Below are 18,531 nucleotides of genomic sequence, written 5' to 3'. Positions count from 1 at the left end.
TCAAATAACACACCATCACACGAAAATTATTATTCTCTTATATAAAATTATTTTGTAAAATATTGTAACCAATAATTGCCCATATTAAGCATTAATCCTGTATCAAAGACTTGAGGATAAAGTTATCATAAAAACAATGATGTAATTAAAATGTAAATCATCATTATCTTGTACTAATTGTTTACAAAAAGTAATTAATTATTTTTGAACTAAAATGTACCTCTTCCTATATTCTGCTTATATGAAATTTATAACCATGTATTGCAGTAAGGAATCCTCCATGAAACTCATCCAGTATGTATAACTGTTAACTGTATTTGTTTTTATGCACTTCTTTTAAAAATACATTGAGAAACACTGTTTGTTAGATTATATTTATAGACGGTGGTGGCGCCTACCAAACTGAACACTGTTCTAGTGATAGTGGAGAGTAGTTGCCACGTTAGTTATGAAGGCAAAAAGTTATACTTTTCTCCATTGAAATGGGGTTTTATAAGACAAGAATAAGTGGAGATACTTATAAAAATCCATGCAAATAACTGAGTTATACTTCCAAGAGTTGAATAAATTTTAAAGCCTTTCCTTAGTTATAAGATTGTCATTTGAAGTATTACCTCAGTGTGATGTACAGTACCAGTTGTTCCAGTAAAACATCCTCTAGCTTTTCTAAGTTTATTTTCGGTACTGATTAGGATATTTTGGTTAATTCACAAGTTTTCAAATGCTCATTTACTTCCTTTGGCCTTTCCAAGGTATGCTCTGTTGCGACATTTGTCTTTTTGGTAAATGTTGTTTAGGTATTATTCTTATTAAGATTGATATGAAGCTGCTCTTCCTCTTTCATCTTCTTCTGCTTTTAAAGTCTGTATAAATTTGTAAATCTGTTGACCAAGTACTACATGTAAACAAGTAGCTTAGGTTGCAATAAGAACTTCAGATTATAGAATTGTATAATTTAATCATTGATATAGGTAACTTGTTAAACAATGCACTAAATATCAGTAGTCACTCAACATAACAAAGCTTTATTCTGCTGATATTCTTCTTATTGACATTTTTCCTTCCAATAATGATTACACACAAATACATTATACAACATATTATGCATAATTTGTATACATAAAGTCAACAAGGAGCAAATACATTGGAAAGATTGCCATGATGGTGCATTCTTGATATTGTTCAGAACGACAACGTTAAACCCATTTCAGGAGCCATACCTCCGCATGCGTTTCTTCCAGACTTTGAGATATTGTTGCATGTTGTGAAGAAGCGATGCTGAGTTCAGAAGATATGCAGATTTCCTTTCTGGTGGAGCACAAGAACACATCTCTAGTAAACTGCACTCCCACTGCCATTAAGTTGATTGATTAAAATGAAGCTTATTAGAGTATAAAGGCACAATAAAAAGTCTGGAAAACTGCCATGCAGAAATATATCATGACAAACATTTTACCAACATGTGTTATATTTTTGTAGTCTCTTCATCTCAAAACTATATCATGTGGACAATGTCGTCTTCTAAAATGTTAGACGTATTGAAAGTATCTCATAAAAATCATTGACATAGCCGTTCCTTAACTCTCATAGTCCCCAAATAACATTAAGTTTTCATAATCTGTTTACTCTTTCGCACTGTCAAACACCGCCCTCTACTGAACTTTCCTGTTACAAGAGAGAAACACAGAAATGAATTTGACACATTTCTCTGTAATACTCAGTTGTTGTCCGAACCTACTACCAAAACGTATGTAGGGTCTCCAGATGCGATATAAATTTTTTTGACTGAGGCATTAAAACCAATTTTATTTTTCAAAACTATATTATTATGTCAAAACAATTTTTGGATGATAACTACAGTGATTACTCGTTGAAATACTACTGGTAAATTAAAGCAACATCAAGAAAGATAAGATAAGAGAAGGACGAAAGATATTATACAGTTCGTACTTTTTGATGTAATCAGTTTTTAAAGTTTCAAATATGGCTGCATTCCAGAAATCTATAAGTGAATTAGAGGGAAGATTTCATTTGATTTTGGTTACAAACTATCTAGTAAAGGAAAGGAAACCAATCTGCACGATCTGTAAGATCAATTTCAAGAGAAATAGGTTCTAAAATATTTGAAACGGATTTGGCAATGAAATCTATTAGCGGCCTTTTAAAATCAGAACTGTAATCTAAAATAAGTAATGCATAAAAAGTTTTAACAACGACATAAAATGGCAAATAAAATTACAGTCTTTTTTGGATACTAAACTAAACGATATTAAAAGCAAAGTCAGTCTTGTTGTTAAACAGCATCATCAGAATGTTTAGTTGTTAATGACAATATACGGTAATGACGCTGACAAGAGTAGTGGTAAAATCTGAGGTTTACATTGAAAAAAAGACAATGTTTCAAACAGATGGAGTGCAGGAAATTTCTGATGAGTGACTTTGGTAAAGATGCTCTCGGAAGATGACAAGTTCTATTTCACTATCTTCTTTTTTTGTACAAAAATTATTCTGTAGACATATAAATGACTTATGATGGATAATTAATGTCACAATGTCAGGATAAATTTTGTAAACACAAAATAAGCAGTCTTGCATATGTGGATGACTTATTTGTGATGGCAGATTCGATTGAAAGTTTGCATAGTAATATTTCAGAGCTAGATCAGAAATGTAAGGACTATGGTATGAAGATTAGCATCTCCAAACCGAAAGTAATGTCATTGGGAAAGAAATATAAACAGATTGAGTGCCAAATAGGAGGAACAGAGTTAGGACAGGTGGACTGTTTCAAGTACTTAGGATGCATATTCTCAAAGGATGGCAACATAGTGACAGAACTGGAAGCGAGGTTTAGCAAAGCTAATGCAGTGAGCGCTCAGCTACAATCTACTCTCTTCTACAAGAAGGAAGCCAATACCAAGAATAAGTTATCTGTGTACCGTTCAATCTTTCGACCAACTTTGTTGCATGGGAGTGAAAGCTGGGTGGATTCAGATTACCTTTTCAACAAGGTTGATGTTACGGATATGAAAGTAGCTAGGATGATTGCAGGTACTAGTAGATGGGAACAAAGGCAGGAGGGTGTCTACAATGAGGAAATCAAAGAAAAACTGGGAATGAACTCTATAGATGTAGCAGTCAGGGCGAACAGGCTTAGATGGTGGGGTCATGTTACACGCTTGGGAGAAGCAAGGTTACCCAAGAGACTCATGGGTTCAGCAGTAGAGGGTAGGAGGAGTCGGGGCAGACCAAGGAGAAGGTACCTGGATTCGGTTAAGAATGTTTTTGAAGTAATCGGTTTAACATCAGAAGAGGCACCAATGTTAGCAATGAACAGGGGATCACGGAGGAATTTTATAAGGGGGGCTATGCTCCAGACTGAACGATGAAAGGCATAATCAGTCTTAAATGATGATGATGATGATGATGATGTTATTTGCTGAAGCTGAAAATGTTCTTGGATATGGAAGGTAAAAGTATTGGTTATTATTTAAGTCAATAACTTTTTGAATATGAAATAACACTTGCTACATTTTGAATTTGTACTCTGTTTGAATTTCATGAAATTTATATGAACAAAAGTTGTTTGAACCTACAGTCTATGCTCTTTGCATACACAATCTACATTTCGTTCAGCTAATTCAAACAGAGATGTGGCGTATTGTATTATTGCTGTGTTGAAATAGTTAAATGAATACAAATTAATGCAGTTCTAGGGAATGTTTGGAAAATTTGGAAGAGAAATTTGGTTTTCCCAAGATGGGAACTCTGACTGTAAGTTACAGTCAGCTGTTATTAGTAATATGAAAGAATCAGAAGTATTAGTAAAAATACTATTTAAGTGTGGGAAACTATTCTTATAAGTTTCAGCCATAATTCGTGGATATGTTCTTGTTCTGAGCTAAAGTTTCAAGCCCATTGCGATATGACACTACCCCTTCTCAGTCTAGTTTGCTGAACAAACTACTAGATGTAATAAATTTCCATCATGAATGGGGATCTCACTATATGCTGTAGGTAGTTTTCAGAGAAGGAATGTTAACATTTCACAAGTTACTCCTCGCACCAACCCCTATCATTTGTCCAATTGAATGGTAGATGACTAAATTCCTCTCCAATTATTGTAGTATGATTAGGGAATTAATGTAAAAGAGAACTGAGGTTTTCTCTAAAGGTCTCAGTTACATAAGGAGATGACTCTGTAAATACACCACATTTATTTCCCATTTCCTTATGCTTTCGGTATGGACTTAGATTTTCTCCAGATATCTCGCTACTGTAAACGTCAGGTTTTTAACCAGGTTTCTGTGCTTTCCAAGAGTGCATCAAACAGTGGTATTTCGTTGCGAATGCTTTGGCAATTAACTATTAGGCTTTTAATACTGTCACTGGTATGAAGTTCTTCTTTGGATCTTACAATGATACTTCAGGATTTCCTATAGCTATCGTTATTTGAACTGGATGGAAAGTCGTATAATCTAAGAACCCTACATGTACACCATACATGGTCAACTATTTCATTCAAACCTGTATGTCAAGTGCGCAAATCCCTTATAAAAACAGAGATATGTAGGCTTTTGCCAGCAGTCAGGTCACATGCCATAAGACTGCAAGGCTGTGGCAACTACCAATGGAGATATGACCATACTGTAGCCGAATATCCACTGTTTCCTCTTCCTCAGTTGCAGTGATGATGTGAAGAACTGTGCAACGATGGAAACAGTCCTTTGTTCACGTTATAATAAGAACTACCACAAATCTATTTGGACTAGTAATAAAAGCTCTGTGTCTAAAATATCTCTGAATAATTCTATCGTAATTTGATTGGTAATATGCATACGGTGACTTCATGCTTGACATACCATATGTATGACCTACAGGCAAGAGTAACACACTGTCACATACTGTGCTTCGGATGGTGGTAGTCAATCCAATTTAATCAAAAATTCTTGGATGACGGTCTGAAATAGAGAAACGAATGTCAGTGAGCCACTGGCAGTACATGTCCTCAACACTTCTTATGTCACATCGGGTTCATGGTGCATAGTAGAAGTATATATTACAATGAATAAACCCCTCAAACCGCCTTCAAGAGCACACATTCCTTCTTTCAACATCCAACAGTTCCTCAGTATTTGGAAGTACCGAGAAAGACGAGAGAATTACAATTACCTGACCCTAGACATTACATTACATTAAATCATGAATACGATGTTTCATAATGGTAAGGAACAGACCATATCTGCCTGTCGAATTACACATAGATTCAGACCAGTGTTGGAAAGCAGCTAAGAATGTTGTTCCAGTATATATTTCTCTATAGCATGCTTTAGAACCTTCGCAGTTTTATTACATTTCCAGCAGCAAGGAATGCCCATAAGCTACTCAACAGTGAGTTCCACCACTCTGTCTGAAGTTATCTTCTGGAGTTTCTAGAACATAGAGACTACGGTAATAACCACAATACAATATCTTCCTAAGAGTCAGGGAGATTCTGCCCTGTTGGAAGGATTACATGTATCCTACCCTTTTGAAAGGTCAGTACGAATCGTTCGCTTGCTACTAGTGAAAACCACTTTCTTATGTAACTATACTCGTAACTTAATTAATTGCTTTGTATCGATTGAAAACAATGGTATCCTGAAGACTATATACGAGGCACAGATTTTAGAATACATGGGAATGGGACATGTATCAGCAGTACTTTAAAAGGCCACATCACGTATTAAGGAAGAAATGATCGGGGACTGTTAAATGGCGAATAGAATTCGACATACACTCCTGGAAATTGAAATAAGAACACCGTGAATTCATTGTCCCAGGAAGGGGAAACTTTATTGACACATTCCTGGGGTCAGATACATCACATGATCACACTGACAGAACCACAGGCACATAGACACAGGCAACAGAGCATGCACAATGTCGGCACTAGTACAGTGTATATCCACCTTTCGCAGCAATACAGACTGCTATTCTCCCATGGAGACGATCGTAGAGATGCTGGATGTAGTCCTGTGGAACGGCTTTCCATGCCATTTCCACCTGGCGCCTCAGTTGGACCAGCGCTCGTGCTGGACGTGCAGACCGCGTGAGACGACGCTTCATCCAGTCCCAAACATGCTCAATGGGGGACAGATCCAGAGATCTTTCTGGCCAGGGTAGTTGACTTACACCTTCTAGAGCACGTTGGGTGGCACGGGATACATGCGGATGTGCATTGTCCTGTTGGAACAGCAAGTTCCCTTTCCGGTCTAGGAATGGTAGAACGGTGGGTTCGATGACGGTTTGGATGTACCGTGCATTATTCAGTGTCCCCTCGACGATCACCAGAGGTGTACGGCCAGTGTAGGAGATCGCTCCCCACACTATGATGCCGGGTGTTGGCCCTGTGTGCCTCGGTCGTATGCAGTCCTGATTGTGGCGCTCACCTGCACGGCGTCAAACACGCATACGACCATCATTGGCACCAAGGCAGAAGCGACACTCATCGCTGAAGACGACACGTCTCCATTCGTCCCTCCATTCACGCCTGTCGAGACACCACTGGAGGCGGGCTGCATGATGTTGGGGCGTGAGCGGAAGACGGCCTAACAGTGTGCGGGACCGTAGCCCAGCTTCATGGAGACGGTTGCGAATGGTCCTCGCCGATACCCCAGGAGCAACAGTGTCCCTAATTTGCTGGGAAGTGGCGGTGCGGTCCCCTACGGCACTGCGTAGGATCCTACGGTCTTGGCGTGCATCCGTGCGTCGCTGCGGTCCAGTCCCAGGTCGACGGGCACGTGCACCTTCCGCCGACCACTGGCGACAACATCGATGTACTGTGGAGACCTCACGCCCCACGTGTTGAGCAATTCGGCGCTACGTCCACCCGGCCTCCCGAATGCCCACTATACGCCCTCGCTCAAAGTCCGTCAACTGCACATACGGTTCACGTCCACGCTGTCGCGGCATGCTACCAGTGTTAAAAGACTGCGATGGAGCTCCGTATTCCACGGCAAACTGACTGACACTGACGGCGGCGGTGCACAAATTCTGCGCAGCTAGCGCCATTCGACGGCCAACACCGCGGTTCCTGGTGTGTACGCTGTGCCGTGCGTGTGAGCATTGCTTGTACAGTCCTCTCGCAGTGTCCGGAGCAAGTATGGTGGGTCTGACACACCGGTGTCAATGTGTTCTTTTTTCCATTTCCAGGAGTGTATATTCACTTTAAGAAAATGTCCACTGTACTTCATGTACAGCCATATCCAAACTCAAGCATTGACAGTACTAATGAGCTTACATCTACAATTCTTCTCTGTCATCATGGATTTAATTTCTGATTTTCTGTACATGAACCTAATAGGGATGCTATGCTGACTCTGGCTCACTTAATACTTAAATGCAATACTGAAGAATGTGATACTGCTGATATCACAATCCAAGAGAGAGAATGTGCAAGAGATAGTATAGATTGCTGACGTGTCAGGGCCAATGACATCATCAATGACTTTGAATACATAACAGCATAAAGATGGTGCGAAATTTAAAAGTTAAAAATGGAAGATATCAGGAAATTTAAAAATTAAATGTGGTGAATGATAAGAGAGTTAACAATTAAAATGGTGATGGTGGGGAATTTTTAAACAAACCAGCCAATCACAGTGCTTAAAAATTTGCATTAAAACGAAATAGCCAACGACAGAGAAGTATTTCTTTGCTGAAGCCCACCAAGTTCAAAAGTATCCACATTAAGTTTTTATGGGCAACGTGTTCAAATGTATTCTATTAATTTGTAAATAGCATCCAAAGATTCTGAACTTTATGCACCAAGTTCAAAGGTATTTTACTTAAAAATTATGTAGAAACTGCGACTTGCAATATTTCCATAGGTAAAAGTATTTTACAGGCATTAAAATGAAACAGCCAGTCAGAATGCACTCTTCTTGCTCATGCTCAAAATTATCTGAATGGACTGAATTGTTTGTGCGCCATTTTTGCATTTAGTCATCCAGAAAATTATGTTAAGGTTATAAATAGCAACATTTTAGACTGTGGTTAAAGTTATCCCAAAAATGTATTTTTTTGTTTTACAGCATATTCAAACGTATCTTTCAAAAAAAACAAACTTAAATGGTCTATCTTTCAGATTTTAACTGTTTTGAAAAGTATCCAAATGCTCTGAAATCTTTATTTCACCCGTTTCAAAGGGGTTTTATCGAAAAAATAAAGGATGCAGCTTACAGTGTTTCTGGCTATGCTGTAACATGCACGAAAACGTCTTCCACCATGTTCAAAAGCATTTTTCCAAAAGAAGTTATGTAAAGTGTGCAACGTATTTCCACAACTCCAAGTCTCCATACTATATATGTTTAGTACCCGAGTCACAACGATTACAAACATGTAATAATGTAAGTAATACATCTACATTAACTGAAATGCACTTGATTTTGATCCCTCATGGACAGCAAGAGTGGCCAAGCGGTTCTAGGCACTTCAGTCTGGAACTGTGCGACCGCTACAGTCACAGGTTCTAACCCTGCCTCGGGCATGGATGTGTGTAATGTCCTTAGGTTAGTTAGATTTAAGTAGTTCTAAGTTCTAGGGGACTGGTGACCTCAGATGTTAAGTGCCATAGTGCTGAGAGCCATTTAAACCATTTTTTGATCCCTCATGACAGCTTTGGTGTGGCTCAGTACAACATGCATGACCCCACAAATTCATCTAACCTAGTTGCTATTCTCAGCAAAAATTCTGCCTCATCAGTAAATTTCATCACTCTCGAAACAACTAATCACAGCCCAGTATTTTACCAGCCATTAAAACGAAACAGCCAATCCTTATCTTTGTTTTCTGGACCTCCTACTTGTCAATGAACATAGCTGAATCCTGTTACCACATTTTATCCAAGTCCCAATGGACAATAAAATAAATATTTCAATATCTAAAGCATCTATGTTGTTTATCAAAATACACGACATTGTTGCTGACATAATTTACAGGTTAAGGTGCGTGTGTCAAGGAACAGTGGAACCCAAATTAAATATTTGAACATCCAAACTGTCCAAATTATTATTCTATAACCTTAAAAATTACATATTAGCTAAGAAAAGGATCATACAATGTTGGGTTGGGATGTTTGTGGGAGCAACCAAATTGCGAGGTAATCGGTCTCGTCGGATCAGGGAAGCACAGGGAAGAAAGTCGGCCATGCCCTTTCAGAGGAATCATCCCGCCATTTGCCTGGAGCGATTTAGGGAAATCACGGAAAACCTAAATCAGGATGGCCGGACGTGGGATTGAACAGTCGTCCTCCCGAATGCGAGTCCAGTGTGCTAACCACTGCTCCACCTCGCTCGGTCATACAATGTAATAATGATGTTATCACATCGAAAATGTATTTTAAAAATGTTTAAATAAATTGATAGTATTAATGTAACTTGCATGATTTGCAGGTCTAAATCGACTGCAGGTATTAGCCAAGTTACACAATATTATTCTACGTCTAAAATTTGTGAATCTGTTGACGTTACTGGGGCAACTCACAGTATTTCCACTTCATACTGTTTTCAATAATAAGTAGGCATACACATAATTCTTATGTCAGCGTTATTACTAAGTCTAAAGTTTTGCGTTATTGTTCTATAAAACATATTTTGGCTAAAATAGTCTGTCAGCTATTGGAAAACTGTAATTATTTGCAACTTCCACTAATGCGTAGTCTTAACTGTAATCCTCTGATTATGAATAAAAACTATGTCTTTGCACCAAAATAAAATTGGTCATATTATCTATCAAAGCGCATAAAAATGTCGAGTACAGAATGCAAGTGGCCCTGTTATCATAACTTAATTGTTCTATAACATTTTAAAAATACAAATGGTTCAGATATCATCGCTAATGATGTAATTTACAGGTTAAGCTGCAGTTGTCAATAAACATTGTAGTTAAATCATTGTACAGTAGCACACTTTAAAGAAACCAAATATTGTTTTTATGGGAAGTAAAAAAATAAGTGGAAGTTGTTCTGTAACATTAAGAAACAAACATGCGACTACTGTTGACCTAATGTACGGGTCAAAGTGCACTTGTCAACAAGAACAGTTCGATAACTGGCCAAAAATTTGTCTGTAATATTTGTCAAATCACACATGTCTTCTGTTTTGTTAGTTTTGTTACAATAAGTTAAATTGCATTTGTTGAGGAATTATTTATACTGTTACATGGTGGAAACTTCGTGACATTTTGATGCAATAGCATACTGTGTCGTAATAATACATACATGCACAGGCATGAAATGAGGCTTGCTATGCTTTGAACTACCCTCTTTCAAGTACTTTTTAAGGTCATCCAAACATTATAGTGACTCCATGAGGGCTTACTAACTTTTTTTGCAGTACAAAAGTCTGTCACCTTCTGCCAATAATGCTGACTAGGCTGTCGCACAATGGATACTACTGACACTTTACCCCTACTTCATACATTATCATTATACAGCACAATTGTAACAATTTGCCTTGTACATTGCCATGATATACCTGACTGTTACCAAAAGGGCCGCATACATAGCGTGTTGCAGCAAATGTGTAACAAATTGCCTGATATATTGCCATGTTGCAATAATATTATAACAAATTGTCAAATACATCACTATGCTTCAGCAAAATTGTAACAAAGTGCCCCATACATCGCCATATTACTCCAAAATTGTAACAAATTACCAAATACTGAGACCTCAAATGTATTATGACAATGTATGTCCCATTAACTGACAATGGCACTCACCTACTGGGTTACAAATAGTAAACTAACACCAAAAGCTAATAGTGCGTATGTGTGGTGCTGTGTTGGAATAATATCAATAAAATTTGGTAACCTGCCTCTAGTGATACACCTGTAACTGTTCACAATCTATATACTGGCATGCCTCTAAAATAGTTCAATACAGTAATATTAAATTCACAGATGTATTAGCTCTTCCGTACTTACTGACCACACATTGCTTACAGTCAATGTGCAGTGTTGGCTTTAGTACTAGTATATATACTGTGTATATTACTGTCTGAAATAACTGTGTAGGCGATCAATGATGACATGGGTCAATAGTGAGTAAGTACTTATCCTATGTTACTCCTTGCTAGCAAACAATTTATTTATGTACATGAATCTGACTGGCATATACACAGAGAAAGACCCAGATATCGTTAACAGGTTGCTTGTTCTTCTTCACATTTTTAAAAAATTAAATCTCTGAATTCGTTCAATATAGACTCAAGTACAAAGACAAATACATCCCTTTTTGTTATAGACAGTCACACCTATACTGTATTCCTTTGTTGGAACTGAAATAAATTTATCAAATGGCTTCAGTCTTCCTATGAAACGGTGCTGAGAGATTAAAATATATTGGTGTTTTAGTAACATTTAAATACCTTGTGTAAGATGAGCTAGCAATATCATTATATATTAGCTTGTGAGTTGAGTCTTACCAATGCTTAGTTTCATTACAATATTGTAGGTGTGTAAATCCTTTCCTTATCTAATATTCTGTTTAAAATGCAAAAAGTAACAGTAATTAATATAGAGTTGCTTTAAAGCTCAGTTGGCTCTCTGTTATATTACTGACTAGTATGGATAATATAATTAATTGTGGTTGCTACTTATGAAAGATTCCGTCTTCCATCTAACAACAGTTAAAATACCGAAATATTAGGCAAACCCAGCGATAACAAATATTATTTTACTTACAGTTTACCAAAATATACCTATGAGGTTGATGCTTTCTTTCTTTTGTCGTATCAGTTGCGCTAATTCCTAGCAAAATCAAGTTAACTGTCAAGTTAGACACGGAATATTAATCTCTTTCTGAGTGTTTATCAGTTTGTTTCCTTTACTGCTTTTAATATTGTGAAAATTGCCATCAGCTATCAGCTATACCTATCACTTAAAATAATATGTAGTTCTTCTTTTTAGTTCTGTAAAAAATATACAAATTATCATTATCGATTAGATAGATACAGGACACTGAAATTGTATCTTTGAAATGTTACCCTCTAATTCAGTAACAGAGAATTACTGATCTCTTTGTACTCTGTCTTACATATCTTTCAAACAATTACTTCCGTTTCCCCTCTTTCTTTGGGTCTCAAGATTAATTAGCGGAAAATTCTGTTTACTTTAAATGAGAAAATGGGAACTGACTTTTAATTTTCCAGTAATCGAATATTTATTTGATCTTTATTATCTTAATGGCAGCCTTTCATTGGCTGTAAACAAGCACCAGGAAAGCAGATTCCCAAAACCAACAACGATAATAAGTAATAGGATCTGAATTTCCACAATAACTTCAAAATTCTACCTATTGAGGTACTGGCAGACACATTAAACTAACGTTTCCTTGATGAATAGTCAATTGCCACACTAACGCTATATGTGTAGGATAATTCTGCACAAAGCTCGCTTGAATGGTTGCTTTAGGGTACAATTTTTAACAATTCAGGGAAATATCTTAGAAAATCTTCATTCAGCACATGCTGTATGACCAAATGAAGTACCATTTTAAAGCTCCTTGCTCATGTTAAACGAAATTCCTGCAGTTGAAGCAATTCCTTTCTCAACAGAGTGTAGTAAACCAATACCCAATGCAAATGTATCAGCTATCAATTACCTTTGAGGGTGCTGGACTGGACCACTAGCCAAAAGATATGGAACAAATTAGCCCACACTGGGCCACAAGAAATCCTTACACCAAAATAACAATAATAATTGCTTGGTCTAGCCACAGCTCTACCAACACAGTACTCAATAATCCAGTAATTCAAATATGCCCACTCACAATACCATCGTTTTACGAGATATCCCTACACTAACAATGCTGCCATCTATGTAAAACGAATTCTGAGCAAGTTAATATGAACATGCTATATACCTTTTTACCAGCAGATAATTCAAGTTGCTAGTAGTCACTTTTTATATAGTTGACTTGCCACACATGCAAGGTAGCTTCCAACTGTGTCTGGAATCCCAGACATATGTGGTTAGTGGTTACTCTGTCCTGTGAGTACCTAAAGCTTAACTTACGACCCACATTAGTCCTTTGTGAAACCATTAAAGCAAATAAATATAGAGGGCCACCCTCAGTCTTGACTATTAGTGTATTTTTTTTACAATGGTCACCAGTTCATCATCTAGTAGCCAAATGCCAGAAAGTTTTTGCTCTTCGAGCTGCTATTTGGCTGCAGGAAACTGATCCGTGATTTTGCACAGGTGCTCATTCATTTTGATCTCTAACGCATATTTGAACAACATATAGGTATACATTTACAATAGCACACAATATACTCACTTTTTATGATGATGAACATCCTGATTTGTGATTTCCTCTGCTTCAGCTCTACATAACAAAACAACGTATCATCCAATACCGACTATGGTCATACACTGCCTCCAAAGTATCAATAGATTTGCTACAAAATCAGAAAAGCAAGATTCTAACACAGAACAGTTATTAGAAAAATAATTTTTTTCATACACATTAGTCTTTCTGATTATGCCAACTCCATACCAAAGTTTTACTCTGTAGTGACAGACACGTCAAGCAATACCCTGTGAACCAAATGCATTCTATCAGAAATCTTTGTGTTTCCTACAACAGAGGTTTTTATTATATGCTACATGACATTAAATTGGTATGTGTTCTTAGACAAGATGGCGGAACACTGCATTTAGTGGCACAACGATTGCTGAATGTAGATGATCTGAAGATGGCAATCTAAATTGCCAAAACTAATAGCTATATGTGTAGCTATTGCGATCTTGCCAAATGAAACTGTTCTGTTAAGAAGATTACATTTTTCAAATTCAGAAAACGCTCTCTGGCTGACATTGTCAGCTAAACATTTACAGAATTATTGAGGTGAGTTATGTTTCAAGAGAAAGATAGTTGCAGGCATTTGCCAACATCAGAGGAGGTGGAATTTGGATTTAACTGTATAACTGCAGATCCTAAAGTGCTAGTAACGCCTAGGTTTGTTTTTTTCACTTTTTATTATTAACAGTCATTGTCAGCTTCAGAAATTAGTTTTGTTTACAGGCAATGAGAAATGGTGGTCAATATAATGACAATAAAATATACATTAGACTAGCGAAAAATTAAATGTCATATCCCAACTTCTCATTAGAAATAAATAAAATTTACACCTAATTAATCTTGAGGCTCAAAGAAAGAAAGAAAATGAAATAATATTTTGAAAGCTGTGTAAATGGGGTGTATAATGACATTAGGAAATCTCTGTTAGCTACATTCCAAGGTGACAGTCCGAAGATACAGTTTACTTGCTCTTGGAGTTAGCAAAACTTGTATGACAAAAAAAAGCATCAAGCTCATATGCATATTTTAGTAAGCTGTAAGTAAAAGGACATTTACTATCACCATGTCTGAAAATTATTTAGCATTTAGCTGTAATTACATTGGAGACAGACTTTTTCATAAGTAGTAACGAAAATTTATTATATTATCCATATTAGTCAGTGACATAGTAAAGGTACAACTGCACTTGAAAGAAAAAAAAATTGCATGTTAATCAGAATATTAGATAAGGAAAGGTTCTGCTCTTCTGTGATATTGAAATGGAACTAAGCATTTGTAAGGCTTGTATTACAAGTTAATAAACAATAATGTTGCCAGCTCAACAAGTGATAGGTATTTATGTGTTATTAAAACACTACAACATATTAATTTAGCAGCATTGTTTTCCAAGAAACTGCATCCATTTACTAATTTTATTTAAGTATTAATACTTGGATGCAATATAGGTGTGAAACTTCCTGGCAGGGAAGGGTGTGAAAATATGTGTAAAAAGGGATGTAAAAGTTTTTGTACTTGGGTCTGCAAGGAATGAGAATATAAATTTAATTTTAAAAATGAAACACCTAAATGCAACCTCTTAACAATAAATGGATCTTTGTCTATGTATATGTCAATCAGATGTGAAAATGAGTAACATTGCATATACATATGTAATTAATTGTGTACTGGAAAAGAGTATTAGAGGAATGATAAATACTTATCTTTTATGTATGTCATCAATGACTGCTTAGAAAATATTCCAGGCAATGCTATATGCAGAACACATACTTGTATTAAAGTTAATCCCAGACATAGAATGTTTGCACTGTCATCATGATGTACTAAAGATCTAGTACATCCTGTGAATGTACTAATGGGACAGTACATAATGTTTTGATTACTGCAGTGATTAATTTTAGAGGCATGCCAGTCCATAAATTATGAACACTCTCAGGGGCATCACTGGAGGCAAATTATAACCTAAAATTTAATTACATTATTCCTACAGAGTATATGAAGTGGTGACCCTGCCTGGTTGTGTATGAAAACCAACTAATTCTGGACTTTGAATTTTTAATTTTCGATTAAGGACATTCTGTGAAGTCATGGTCATTTATTAAAATAGTGAACTTCTTTCCAAAAAACTATTTTATGAATTGTCTAAGAATAAAGTGTACAGGAGGTTGTAATAGCCTTCCTCACTTACAAAATAGTTATAAATTATTCAGTCAATTATTTTTGTAAGAATGTAAAAACATCAGTACCTATGTATAAGTAAGTAGGGACAATAGCATATAACTAATCCCATATGGTAGTTTAGGCATTGTGGTAAGGTTTGTTCAGTTTAATGCAAGTCACAAGCTGTGGTGTCTTTTCTGAGGAGGCAGATTCCCATGACCTTGCACATGCCTGAGCCTTTACAGCAGCATTGCAACATGAGCAAGGCATAACCAGAAAGACTGATGAGTATTAAAAAACTTATTTTTTCACTTACTGTGCTATGTTACAATTTTAGCTGTGTGATATTTGTAGTAGATCTAAAAATACTTTAGAGGTGTGTACGACCATAGTCATTATTGTATAGCATTAATTTTGGTGGTTAGTTTTACATGTAGATATGAGACAGGGGAAATCACTAATGTTGAATACATATATATACCAAAATGGATGAAGACCTACAGACTTTTATGGCTCAAATAATAGTTGGACAGGAGGAAATAGAAAAACACAATGAGCACTTACCATAGGGTTGAGGCAGCAAGAAAGGATACACGGAACTGAGTCAAAAAGATAAGAAAATTAACAATATGATAATAGGGTCACTTTGTAAACTGCTGACGATCTCTCATTAAATAGACAAAGGAGCAGAAATAAAACAAGAGGAACATTTAAGTGAAGACAATAATGGAAGTACAGGAATGGATTGAAAAAACTAGGTTACAGAGCTGTATTCAGAGTCGTGTAGCTTGACCAACAAAGAAAAATGTCATTTAAAACAGTTATTAATAAGTAATGATCTAATATTCAGTGAGAAAGTAGGAGTAATGGATGGATACACATGTAAGCTATAGATGAATAAATATGTACCACTTTTCAAGGCACATTATACTATTGCATTAAGTATGCAAGAAACAGTTGGGGGGGGGGGGGGTAAATGAGGGATTGGAGAGCTGTGAGTCTGATAAATAAACATAAATAAACAGAACAGGAACTTTTATTTATGAGTATTAAGCAGTTGAGAAAAGCTGGGATAAGGAAAGCTTTTGACTAGCTATTTGGACACAAAAATGAAGAGAAACTATGATGGTATCAGAGGAACAAGAAACAGAAAAGGAGAGTTAGCAAACGGAAAAGGCTGGAGTAAGATTTGGTTAAAAACGAACAAAAAGACAGGAGGTGAAAGAACTTAAAGGAAGGAGGTCATGGGATTACAAGAAATATTAAGTTTTATAGTGGTTCTGTAGGTGTTGAGTGCATTTATTGAAGCCACGACACACAAGGGACAGCAAGATTTCTATTCCAGTTGAGTAAGTTGTCTTATAATTGTTACAAAGATTAACATAATTTGTGCTTATGAACATAATGGAAGTTCATTAAAGTTATAACATAAAAAGAGTGAGATGATGGTTTTAATGATATGTATATGGCTTTAATTACAGTCATTAGAAAGAGTATCTATTTCATAGTGGAATCTAAAGTATTTTGGCCTGAAAATGAATCTGTATTCTGGAGCTATTTTTCAGGGCCCAGTGTCATGGTGACAACCATCTTTAGTCTGTCTGTATATACAATATATGAATATAAGTGGCTGATGCATGGTAATTCGTGTAGATACAATGCTTTAAGAATCTGAGTAATTATCTGACATAAAGTATTAATTCTGTAAAGAATTAGTCGGTTGACGAAATTAGTCAGAATTAAAAATCTTACTAGAAATTGGAGGTGGCTCAACTTATGTCAGCAAAATGAAAGACGTTGAGCTAATCCTCTCATTTTGTTAGTTAGAATTGTATGTGACTTCCGAACTTGTTAAAAAGGTTTTTCCGTAACTTTGTACAAAGTATGCTTTGAAAAAATGTGGAATAAGGAAAATCAAAGAAGTTTATCTGTTAGAGTATGGTTTGACATAAGATTTCTTTCAGAAAAAAAGAAAATCTGTCATACCTTACACACACACAAATATGTATATATATATATATATATATATATATATATATATATATATATATATATATATATGTTTAGTGTATTCATCTCTTGGTCTCCCTCTATAATTTTTACCCTCCACGCTGCCCTCCAATACTAAATTAGTGATACCTTGATGCCTTAGAATACGCCCTACCAACCGATCCCATCTTCTAGTCTCTCCAATTACATTCAGTACCTCTCATTAGTTTTGTGATTTACCCATCTAATCTTCAGCGTTCTTCTGTAGCACCACATTTCGAAAGATTCTATTCTCTTCTTGTCTAAACTATTTATCGTCTATGTTTCACGTCCATACATGGCTACAGTCCATACAAATACTTTCAGAAACGACTTCCTGATACTTAAATCTATACTCGATGTTAACAAACTTCTCTTCTTCAGAAACGCTTTCCTTGCCATTGCCAGTATACATTTTATATCCTCTCTAATTCGACCGTCATCAGTTAGTCAAACTCCTTTACAATTTTAAGAGTCTCATTTCCTAGACTAATTCCCGCAGCATCACCCGATTTAATTCGACTACATTCCATTATCCTCGTTTTGCTTATGTTGATGTTCATCTTACATCCTCCTTTCAAGACACTGTCCGCTCCGTTGAGCTGCTCTTCCAGGTCCTTTGCTGTCTCTGGAAGAATTACAATGTCATCGGCAAACCTCAAAGTTTTTGTTTCTTCTCCATGGATTTAAATTCCTACTCCGAATTTTTCTTTTGTGTGTCCCTTACTGCTTTCTCAATATACAGATTGAATAACATCGGGGATAGGCTACAACCCTGTCTCACTCCCTTCCCAACCACTGCTTCCTTTTCATGCTCCTCGACTCTTATAACTGCCATTTGGTTTCTGTACAAATTGTAAGTAGCCTTTCGCTCCCTGTATTCTACCCCTGCCACCTTCAGAATTTCAAACAGAATATTCTAGTCAACATTGTCAAAAGCTTTCCCTAAGTATACAAATGCTAGAAACGTAGGTTAGCCTTTCCTTAATCTATATTCT

General features: G+C 36.3%; 1 long non-coding RNA gene across 1 annotated transcript in view; it reads right to left on the bottom strand.

The window, feature by feature from the left end:
• Positions 1 to 1,038: 1,038 nt before the first annotated feature.
• Positions 1,039 to 18,531, bottom strand: part of LOC126281731 (uncharacterized) — a 70,080-nt gene continuing 52,587 nt past the window's right edge. Inside the window, exon 3 of the long non-coding RNA XR_007551300.1 lies at positions 1,039 to 1,308. This is a non-coding gene — a long non-coding RNA (uncharacterized LOC126281731). The remainder of the gene's footprint in view (positions 1,309 to 18,531) is intronic.

The sequence above is a fragment of the Schistocerca gregaria genome, chromosome 7 (genome assembly GCF_023897955.1).
Source record: "Schistocerca gregaria isolate iqSchGreg1 chromosome 7, iqSchGreg1.2, whole genome shotgun sequence".
Lineage (NCBI taxonomy): Eukaryota > Metazoa > Arthropoda > Insecta > Orthoptera > Acrididae > Schistocerca > Schistocerca gregaria.
Note: the sequence above shows the minus strand (reverse complement) of the source record. Positions and strands in the feature narration are given on the sequence as shown.